General features: G+C 41.6%; 1 pseudogene; it reads right to left on the bottom strand.

Moving 5' to 3' along the window:
- Positions 1-560: 560 nt before the first annotated feature.
- Positions 561-7,400, bottom strand: LOC105003241 (annotated as a pseudogene).
- Positions 7,401-8,454: the final 1,054 nt, after the last annotated feature.

Below are 8,454 nucleotides of genomic sequence, written 5' to 3'. Positions count from 1 at the left end.
TGAAGCGAAACAATAAATAGTTTTAATCCAAGCCAGTGGTATAATCACTTGACTGGAGGTTTATAAGAACCAATCAGGCTTGAAAATTAGATAATGATATGATTTGGATTTAGGGATATGGGCTAATATGGCCATTCCTTGTAAGCTATCTACTACTATATAACAAATTACCCCCAAATTTAAATTAATAAGAATATAAATGTTTATTATCTTACACAGTGTTTATGGATCAAGAATTTGGGATCAGCTTAGTGGGTTTTGTTTTTCAGTGGAAAGGGCTGCTTAATAGTTGTTCTTGTTTTAATATTTTTCAGGTTTTAAAAATGTTTAAAGTTTTTGATTCCCAGTAGGAAAGTATTATCTGAATGATTGTTTTAATGGCAAACCACTGAAAATTGTTTCAGCTTCATTTGGGACAGAGGGAGAGAGACTATCTTCAGAGCACCATAGCTTTTCCTTCGTCAGCAGGTCAGAAGTACACTGGATTGTTTTACTGTGACATCCATTAGGTGATCTCAGTTGCTTTTCCTTCAGCATGGGCTTTATTTGTCAGAAGGGCCTTAGGCTTGCCCTCCAAATTTGGCTGACTATTTACAGATGAGACTCACAACTTTTGGGCTGCTCTGATATTTCAACATATTGAAGCTCTGGATCACATCCTAGAAGGCCGTCATAACTTCTAAAACCTGCATGTCCGTAAGAACCTCTGGATCACTAGTAATTTCATTGAGCCCAAGCATTCCTGCCATTCCAGGCATACCCCATCCCATTCCAGGCATTCTTCCAGGAAATTAGCAGGTGTTGCCCAGGGAAAGCCACCTGAAAAATAGCTATATTGAGCTCCTGTTTGTCTTCTGATTTTTCCCTCCTTCTGGGGTCTTCTCTGTTTCTCCCAAGCCTTCTTAACCCTTTCCATTTTTTCTTTGAGCCTTTGGTCTTCATGGTTTCACTCAGACTTTCTCTGTTGTTCAGCAGTTTTCTGGGCCCTTGGTTGAACTTCTTTCAGCATTACACTAACATTGTAATCTAGTTTACAGTCAAGGGCAGGATCATGGACTGCTTCTACCCAGTGGCCCAGAGGTACATGTGCTTTTCCTGCCCACTTGTAAGGCTTAGCTGAATCAGGATTTATTTCAGTATCTCTGTCAAAGTTTCAGATGGTAGCATTTGACTTCTGTAATTTGATGAAGACTCTGGCTCTCTTGGCATACAGAGAAGATTCAGCATAACGGCATCTGTAAACAAGTCAATGGCTTTCTGTAGCTCACCATCATTTAGGGCCTCAATGGCAACCACATTTTTATCGTTTGCCTGATCCATCATCCCCTGTTATCTCAACATTTTCATCTCCCATTCCTTGGCAGGCATCAGTGTTTGATTCCATCACACTTTACATTTTTATTATAGATGACTTTAGTTCAGACCCTCAGTTGTGTCCAACTCTTTGCGACCCCATGGACTGCAGCACGCCAGGCTTCCCTATCCATCACCAACTCCTGGAGCTTGCTCAAACTCATGTCCATTAAGTCAGTGATACCATCAAACCATCTCATCCTCTCTCATCCCCTTCTGTTCCTGCCTTCAGTCTTTCCCAGCATCAGGGTCTTTTCCAATGAGTCAGTTCTTTGCATCAGGTGGCCAAAGTATTGGAGTTTCATCTTCAACATCAGTCCTTCCAATGAATATTCAGGACTGATTTCCTTTAGGATGGACTGGTTGGATCTCCTTGCAGTCTAAGAGACTCTAAAGAGTCTTCTCTAACACCACAGTTCAAAAAGCATCAATTCTTCAGTGCTCAGCTTTCTTTATAGTCCAACTCTCACATTCATATGTGACTACTGGAAAAACCATAGCTTTGACTGGATGGACCTTTGTTGGCAAAGTAATGGCTCTGCTTTTTAATATGCTGTCTAGGTTGGTCATAGCTTTTCTTGCAAGGAGCAAGCGTCTTTTAATTTCATGGCTGCAGTCACCATCTGCAGTGATTTCGGAGCCCCAAAGATAAAGTCTGTCACTGTTTCCATTGTTTCTCCCATCTATTTGCTATGAAGTGATGGGACCAGATGCCATGTTCTTAGTTTTTTGAATGTTGAGTCTTAAGCCAGCCTTTTCACTCTCCTCTTTCACTTTCATCAAAAGGTTCTTCAGTTCCTCTTCACTTTCTGCCATAAAGGTGGTATCATCTGCGTATTTGAAGTTATTGATATTTCTCCTGGCAATCTTGATTCCAGCTTCTGCTTCATCCAGTCTGGCATTTCGCACGATATGCTCTGCATATAAGTTAAATAAGCAGGGTGACAGTATATAGCCTTGATGTAATCCTTTCCCAATTCGGAACCAGTCTGTTGTTCCATGTCCAGTTCTAACTTTTGCTTCTTGACCTGCATTCAGATTTCTCATGAGGCAGGTAAGCTAGTCTGGCATTCCCATCTCTTGAAGAATTTTCCACTTTGTTGTGAGCTACAGAGTCAAAGGCTTTGGTGTAATCAATGAAGCAGAAGTTGATGTTTCTCTGGAATTCTCTTGCTTTTTCGATGATCCAGCAGATGTTGGCTAGTTGGTCTCTGGTTCCTCTGCCTTTTCTAAATCCAGCTTGAACATCTGGAAGTTCATGGTTCACATACTGTAGAAGTCTGGCTTGGAGAATTTTGAACATTACATTGCTAGTGTGTGAGATGAGTGCAATTGTGTGGTAGTTTGAACATTCTTTAGCATTGCCCTTCTTTGGGATTGGAATGAAAAGTGACCTTTTCCAGTTCTGTGGCCACTGCTAAGTTTTCCAAATTTGCTGGCATATTGAGTGCAGCACTTCACAGCATCATCTTTTAAGATTTGAAATAACTCAACTGGAATTCTATCACCTCCATAGCTTTGTTCATAGTGATGCTTCCCAAGGCCCACTTGACTTCGCATTCCAGGATGTCTGGCTCTAGGTGAGTGATCACACCATCGTGGTTATCTGGGTCATGAAGATCATTTTTGTATAGTTCTTCTGTGTATTTTTGCCACCTCTTCTTTATCTCTTCTGCTTCTGTTAGGTCCATACCATTTCTGTCCTTTATTGTGCCCATTTTTGCATGAAATATTCCTTGTATCTCTAATTTTCTTGAAGAGATCTCTAGTCTTTCCCATCCTATTGTTTTCCTCTATTTCTTGGCATTGATCACTGAGTAAGGCTTTCTTATCTCTCTGCTTGCTATTCTTTGGAACTCTGCATTTAAATGGGTATATCTTCCCTTTTCTCCTTTGTCTTTAGCTTCTCTTCTTTTCTCAGCTATTTGTAAGGCCTCCTCAGACAACCATTTTGCCTTTTTGCATTTCATTTTCTTGGGGATGGCCTTGATCACCGCCTCCTCTACAGTGTTACGAACCTCTGTCCATAATTCTTCAGGCACTCTGTCTATTAGATCTAATCCCTTGAATCTATTTGTCACTTTCACTGTATAATTGTTGGGGATTTGATTTAGATCATACCCGAATGGTCTAGTAGTTTTCCCTACTTTCTTCAATTTAAGTCTGAGTTTGGCAATAAGGAGTTCATGATCTGAGCCACAGTCAGCTGCTGGTCTTGTTTTTGCTGACTGTATAGAGCTTCTCCATCTTTGGCTGTGAAGAATATAATCAATCTGATTTATGTTTTGACCATCTAGTGATGTCCATGTGTAGAGTCCTCTCTTGTGTTGTTAGAAGAGGGTGTTACTTACCTCACTTGATATGCACTTCTTTGGTGGCTCAGACCATAAGGGATCTGCCTGCAGTTCAAGAGATGCGGGTTCAGTCCTTGGATTGGAAAGATCCCCTGGAGAAGGGAATGGCTACCCACTCCAGTATTCTTATCTGGAAAATCCTGTGGACAGAGGAGCCTGGCAGGCTGTAGTTGGATACCACAGAGCGACTAGCACTTTCCTTCACTTGAAAGTTTGTCTTTATGTTTTCCTCTGCCTTCTCAGTATCTGGCTTTTCTTCCTTGGTATGTTCTTTTGACTTAGATTTATGAGTAGCAAGTGGTATTTTACCCCCATTACCTTCTACCCACTCCTCAGTAAGTACATTTCTTCAGTGTGCAGGACATTGGAATCTTGCTTACATATTTTTATGACGGTTCAAAGCTCTCACTTTGAGGATTCCTTGGTCCAGCATGGCTGAGGCTGAGACCAGGTTCCACACCAGGACCACACGGTAGGGTGAGACTGCTCAGTTTCGAGTCTGGATATCTCCTAACGTCGCAGTCAATATGTTCGGCAGGACTACAGTTATTTGAAGGCTTCACTGGAGCTAGAGTAGCTGTTTCCCAGATTCATAAACATGGCAACTTAATTCTAGCTGTTGGTAGGAGGACTCAGTTCCTCACCACATAGACCTCTCCCTGGGCTGCATGAGTAGCTGGCTTCCTCCACAGTAAACAATCCAGCAGTGTGCAAGGTAGAGGAAGCGATGTCTTTTATGACCTAGCTTCAGAAGTCATTCTCCATTGTTTCCAGAGTATCCTATTGATTACAGGTCAGGCTCATTCAGAGTAGAAGTATCTACACAGGGGAGTGACTAACAGGAGGGTAGCATCATTGGAGGGTGTCAAGTCCCTTTTCTGGTTTTGTAGTTTATGATATATTAAGAGTATAAAGGGACTCTTCTTTGTGGTGTTATATGAGAAAAATTCCCCTAGATATTTATGGCTCCAGACCTTATATGCAATTCAACCAGCTTTAGAATGTCGTCAAAAGAATTTGAGAAGATAAACATTTTTTTAAGCAATAAGCATTTTTTAAAACATTGGGAAAGCTTACAATTAAATATAGAAATGTACTAAAAATGAAACACATGGTATTAGTATTTTTGTGTAAAGGATTCTGTATATTTAGTATTTTAAGTTTTTATAATGTTTAGAAGATCTAATAGAATAATAACACGTTATATGTGTAATGCTTATTTAAAAGGTGTAACTAAGTAATTGATTTGCATTTGTGATTTTAAGTGGAAATGTTTCAAATGTAAATGCAACATTAGACATTTAAAAGAACTTAAAATTAACATATTTATAAGATTAATTTATTAGATATATGTAAATTACTTAAGTACTTGGAAAGTGTTTTTTGGTTTCAGTTGAATTTTTTGGTCATTCAACAGAAGAACTTAATATATATATTTATATATATTAATATTTATAAAGTTATAAATTTTTTAAATAGATTAATTAATGACCAACCATTTAATGTGACCAACTATTAATCAAAAGTCCCTTTAGAAGGGATTGTTTAAATTTAACTATCTATAAAAGTTTATAAATCTATATATGTGTGTGTGTGTGAAGTCGCTCAGTTGTGTCTCACTCTGCGACCCCGTGGACTGTAGCCCGCCAGGCTCCTCTGTCCATGGGATTCTCCAGGCAAGAATACTGGAGTGGGTTGCCATTTCCTTCTCCAGGGGATCTTCCCAACCCAGGGATCGAACCCGGGTCTGCTGCATTGCAGGCAGACGCTTTACCCTCTGAGCCACCAGTATAAGCTAACATAAATATCTCCTTGGATTTTGATTTTGTAAAGGCAAGCATTAATTTTTCAAAACCAAAGTAACTTTTGAATACTTTTCTTTGAATGCATTAAAGTTCACCTTGAGTAAATAGATTCACTTGGATGGCAGGTGGGGAAGCAGGGGAAGAGAGATTTTGACTGATGGGTCAACCCTGCCTGGAGAAGCATGGGCCTGACTCGTGCTCTGGCCTGATGACTGAGCTGGTCCACAGATAAGAGCTCTTCTCTGCCTGGGCCCGAGGGTGGGGAGGGGGGCAAGGAGCCAGACCTCTGCCGGTACTGTCTGTTCCCCCTCCCACCTCCTTGAGCTCATGCATGTAATAAGTGCCACACTAGCCTTAATTCCAAGTCACAGCATGATTCTTTCTTTCTCCAAAAAAGCTGAGCACATGGCATACTGGTCTTTATTAACTTGCTCTTTGATTGTCCAAGGGACTTCTAACTGACCTGCAGGACTAATTGTGGCTGTATTAAGCAATGAGTACAGTTAAAAAAAAAAAAAAGCACATCAGCAAGTCCTAGACATAAAAGCTGCAAGTTCACCACATTGTCATAATATGACTTATAAAACAAAAATATAGCCAAACATTGATTAGTATGGGTTATAGCACAGACTCACATGTAGCTTTTGGTTGTAATATTGAAGTTTTAAATTTACTGTAACTGATCTTATGCCTGAACCTCCTACCCAGCTAGGTTGTGGACAGGAGCACTCTTAAATTTTCCATTAGCTGTATTTTTGTGTCTTCCATCAAAGTTCAACTCCCAGTTCATGCTGTTTGCCTGAGATGGCATCTGGATGCCTGAGAAGAGCCTTGGAAGTGCCAAGTGCCAGAGTAAGGGCTGCTGTCTGACAGAGGATGGCCTAATCTTCAGAGTGGCACCTGTCCAGCGCCTGGCCCTGCTGGCCTTCCCACCAGTTTTAGCGTCCACTCCTGCTGACTAAGGAATCACCACAACCTCTCAATCCCAAATTCTCCCGGAGGCCTCCTCTTGCCCTCCCCACCACCCTGCTTCCGCCCTCCTCTGCCCTTCAGCAGTGCAGGGTGCTCCTCCCCACTCCTATCCTGCTTTGAGAGTTCGTGGTCTAGTGGCTGAGATTAACACATTTTGTGGAAAAGGTGACATTTAAGCCAGAGTTTGAAAGGTGTGTGCAGTTTCAGCAAGCAGAGATAAAGAATAAAAAATGACTTCCAGGAAAAAAGAAGCATGAATATCAAAGGACACAAATGGTTCCTTTTTCCTTCCCCCTCCTAGTTGTATTTCTATAAAAATCATCTTCTTGGTACCGTGTGATCACATGGTTTCTGTAAGAATCATCTTCTGACCATATAATATTAGTTGGTGAATGTTGGTGGAATTCTTACTCAACAGGCCAATCAGTTCTTCCTTGGGAATTTTGAATTGAAACTAAGCAAAAAAGTAGTCACTTTCTCTTGGTTAACAGAAGTTAAGTTTTGGAGCTCTCGATGACTATGACCTTGAGAAGAGAAAGAAAAGAGGAAAAGAGAAAGGAAGAGTAAGAAAAAGAAATGGAGGGCATACAGAGGGGAAAAACATCACAGACGGAGAATCCTGGTGACCGTTGTGTCTCAGATTTTGGACATTCCTGTGGTTGAACTGCACTTCTGTTCTTGGGATCCTTGAGATATAGTAATACCTTTTCTGATAAATTTCTTTCCCTTCAGCTAAATTGAGTTTTTTGGATTTTATTGTCGTTGTCTTTTTTTTTTGGCAATTCTCCTAATGAATTGTGTTAGTTTCCTATTGCTGCTGTAATGAATTATCAAAACCTGGTGGCTTAAAACAACAGTGTGTTCTCTCACAGTTCTGGGAGGTACAAGTCCGCAACCAAGGTGTCCGCAGCGACATGCTCCTACTGAAGAGTCTAGAAAAGATTACTTCCTTGACTCTTTCTGGCTTCTGGTGGTTGCTGGCAAGCCTTGGCATTCCCTGGCTCCTAGCTGCACCACTCTCATTTCTGCCTCCATCTTCACGTGGCCGTCTTCCTTCTGTATGTCTCTCTGTGTCTTCATGTGTCCTTCACATTAGGACACCAGTCGTTTTATTTAGAGCCCCAACTATCCAGCAAGATCTCATCTAAACTAATTCCATCCACAAAGGCCACACTCTGAGGGTCCAGGTGGACATGAATTTGAGGGGGTACTATTCAACTAAGTATACCATTCAACACGCAAAGACGCTGGGGCTACAAGTTCAGGTCCTGTTTCGAGCCAGGTGCTTGAGGAGGTGGAGTGCTCTGCTGAGGGTGCTGAGGTGTGCCCTCTACCCACAGAGGGGGCACAGAGTGCTGTATGCAGGAGAGTATCATGGTCAGAGTTTCATGGAGGACTGCTCTGGTCACAGCGTGCTAAATAAACTGGGGCCGGCAGGGCTAAGGAGGAAGGAACACCAGTTTTACTATTGGATAATTCAAGTGATAGGAAATACCATCTTGAGTCAGGATAGATGGTATGGGAAGAGGAGGAAGGAACAAGTGGGAGACATATTGCAAATTCAAAGTTAACCAGTTGTTGTTCAGTCGCTCAGTCATGTCCAGCTCTGCAGCTCCACGGACTGCAGCACACCAGGCTTCCCTGTCCTTCACAATCTCCTGGAGCTTGCTCAAACTCTTGTCCATTGAAATGATGATGTCATCCAACCATCTCATCCTCTGTTGCCCCCTTTTCTTCCTGCCCTCAATCTACCAACATCAGGGTCTTTTCCAATGAGTTGGCTCTTTGCATCAGGTGGCCAAAGGATTGGAGCTTCACCATCAGTCCTTCCAATGAATATTCAGGATTAATTTCCTTTAGGATTGACTAGTTGGATCTCCTTGCTGTCCAAAGGACTCTCAAGAGCCCTCTGTAGCACCACAGCTCAAAATCGTCAATTCTTCAACACCACAGTTCAAAAACATCAATTA

This window comes from Bison bison, unplaced genomic scaffold, assembly GCF_000754665.1.
Source record: "Bison bison bison isolate TAMUID 2011002044 unplaced genomic scaffold, Bison_UMD1.0 scf7180017864465, whole genome shotgun sequence".
Classification (NCBI taxonomy): Eukaryota; Metazoa; Chordata; class Mammalia; order Artiodactyla; family Bovidae; genus Bison; species Bison bison.
The sequence above is the reverse complement of the archived record's forward strand: the minus strand, read 5'-3'. Positions and strand labels throughout refer to the sequence as shown.